Source organism: Neolamprologus brichardi, unplaced genomic scaffold (assembly GCF_056152115.1).
Source record: "Neolamprologus brichardi isolate AB-2024 unplaced genomic scaffold, ASM5615211v1 NODE_ptg000088l+_length_226045_cov_1, whole genome shotgun sequence".
Lineage (NCBI taxonomy): Eukaryota > Metazoa > Chordata > Actinopteri > Cichliformes > Cichlidae > Neolamprologus > Neolamprologus brichardi.
The window spans coordinates 57,501-60,000 of NW_028270066.1; positions in this window are offsets into that span (position 1 = coordinate 57,501).

A 2,500-nucleotide genomic window follows, 5' to 3' on the forward strand; every position below is an offset into this window, starting at 1 on the left:
GAGGTCAAGGTCCATGCTGGATATGTGGTGGAGCGTAACTGCAAGAAAGGCGAGCTAGTGGGGGACTAGAGCAGGGGAGAATGTGGGTCCCCGGGGCCCGCAGGAGGTCAAGAGCCATGCTGGATATGCGGTGGAAGGGTAACTGCAGGAGAAGGAAAGGTACTGGGGGACAAGAGCAGGGGAGCATTCGGGTCGCTGGGGCCTTCTTGAGGTCCAGGTCCATGTTCGATGTGAGTAGCAGCAGGGCCAGTGCGCCAGGAGCACATCTTTTTCGACCATAAAGGAGACAGGAGGCCGACTCACTGCCTCGGCCAAATGGAGAGGGAATTTAGGCAGGGCCAGTGCACAAGCATGGATCTTTTTCAGCTGTAAGGGAGACAAGAGCAAGGTGTGATGTAGGTCCCTGGGGCCTGCTGGAGGGCAAGGTCCATGCTCGATGTGAGTAGTTCAGCAGGGCCAGTGCACCAGCAGCACATCTTTTTCGACCGTAAGGGAGACAGGAGTTCCGACTCACTGCCTCGGCCAAATGGAGAGGGAGTTTCAGCATGTCCAGTGCACCAGCAGCACATCTTTTTCGACCGTAAAGGAGACAGGAGGCCGACTCACCGCCTCGGCCAAATGGAGAGGGAATTTCAGCAGGGCCAGTGCGCCAGCAGCACATCTTTTTCGACCGTAAAGGAGAAAGGAGGCCGACTCACTGCCTCGGCCAAATGGAGAGGGAATTTCAGCAGGGCCAGTGGAGAAGCATGCATCTTGTTCAGCCGTAAGGGAGTCAGGGAGTTGTCATGGTGGTCCCCCTGGAGGTGGGGGAGATTGCAAATTAGCTAGGGAGGAGGGTGCGTACAGCGGAGGTGGCAAAGTGTTTCTGGTCAGTGTACCAGGGGCACGAACAAGAGTTGTCGTACCATAGGCACCAGGAGTGTGTATGTGTGTGGGGCAAAGTGTTTCTGCTCAGTGTACCAGGGGCACGGAGAAAAGTTGTCGTACCATAGGCACCAGGAGAGTGTGTGTATGTGGCAAAGTGTTTCTGCGCAGTGAACCAGGGGCACGGAGAAAAGTTGCCGTACCATAGGCACCAGGAGAGTGTGTGTGTGTGTGTGTGTGTGTGTGTGTGTGTGTGTGGCAAAGTGTTTCTGCGCAGTGTACCAGGGGCACGGAGAAAAGTTGTCGTACCATAGGCTCCAGGAGTGTGTGTGTGTGTGTGTGTGTGTGTGTGTGGCAAAGTTGTTTTGCTCAGTGTACCAGGGGCACGGAGAAAAGCTGTCGTACCATAGGCACCAGGAGTGTGTGTTTTGCAAAGTGTTTCTGCTCAGTGTACCAGGGGCACGGAGAAAAGCTGTCGTACCATAGGCACGAAGAGTGTGTGTGTGGCAAAGTTGTTCTGCTCAGTGTACCAGGGGCACGGAGAAAAGCTGTCGTACCATAGGCACGACGAGTGTGTGTGTCTGTGGCTTAGTGTTCCTGCACAGTGTACCAGGGGCACGGAGAAAAGTTGTCGTACCATAGGCACGACGAGTGTGTGTGTATGTGTGTGTGTGTGTCAAAGTGTTTCTGCGCAGTGTACCAGGGGCACGGAGAAAAGTTGTCCTACCATAGGCACCAGGAGTGTGTCTGTGTGTGGGGCAAAGTGTTTCTGCTCAGTGTACCAGGGGCACGGAGAAAAGTTGTCGTACCATAGGCACCAGGAGTGTGTATGTGTGTGGGGCAAAGTGTTTCTGCTCAGTGTACCAGGGGCACGGAGAAAAGTTGTCGTACCATAGGCACCAGGAGTGTGTATGTGTGTGGGGCAAAGTGTTTCTGCTCAGTGTACCAGGGGCACGTTTCAATTTACTTTCTGGAGTACCAGGGGCACGAGGATTTTGCCAGTGGTGTTTTGCTTTGTTAGTGGGGGGGGGGCTTAAGTGTGGGTCCGCGGGGCCTGCTGGAGGTCAAGGGCCATGCTGGATATGTGGTGGAGGGTAACTGCAGGAGAAGAAGCTAGTGTGGGAGTAGAGCAGAGGAGTATGTGGGTCCGCGGGGCCTGCTGGAGGGCAAGGGCCATGCTCAATGTGAGTAGCTGCAATGGCCAGTTCACCAGCAGCACATCTTTTTCGACCGTAAAGGAGAGAGGAGGCCGACTCACTGCCTCGGCCAAATGGAGAGAACACATCAGCAGGGCCAGTGCTCCAGCAGCACATCTTTTTCGACCGTAGAGGAGAGAGGAGGCCGACTCACTGCCTCGGCCAAATGGAGAGAGCACATCAGCAGGGCCAGTGCTCCAGCAGCACATCTTTTTCGACCGTAGAGGAGAGAGGAGGCCGACTCACTGCCTCGGCCAAATGGAGAGAGAATTTAAGCAGGGCCAGTGCCCCAGCAGCACATCTTTTTCGACCGTAGAGGAGAGAGGAGGCCGACTCACTGCCTCGGCCAAATGGAGAGAGAATTTAAGCAGGGCCAGTGCACCAGCAGCACATCTTTTTCGACCGTAGAGGAGAGAGGAGGCCGACTCACTGCCTCGGCC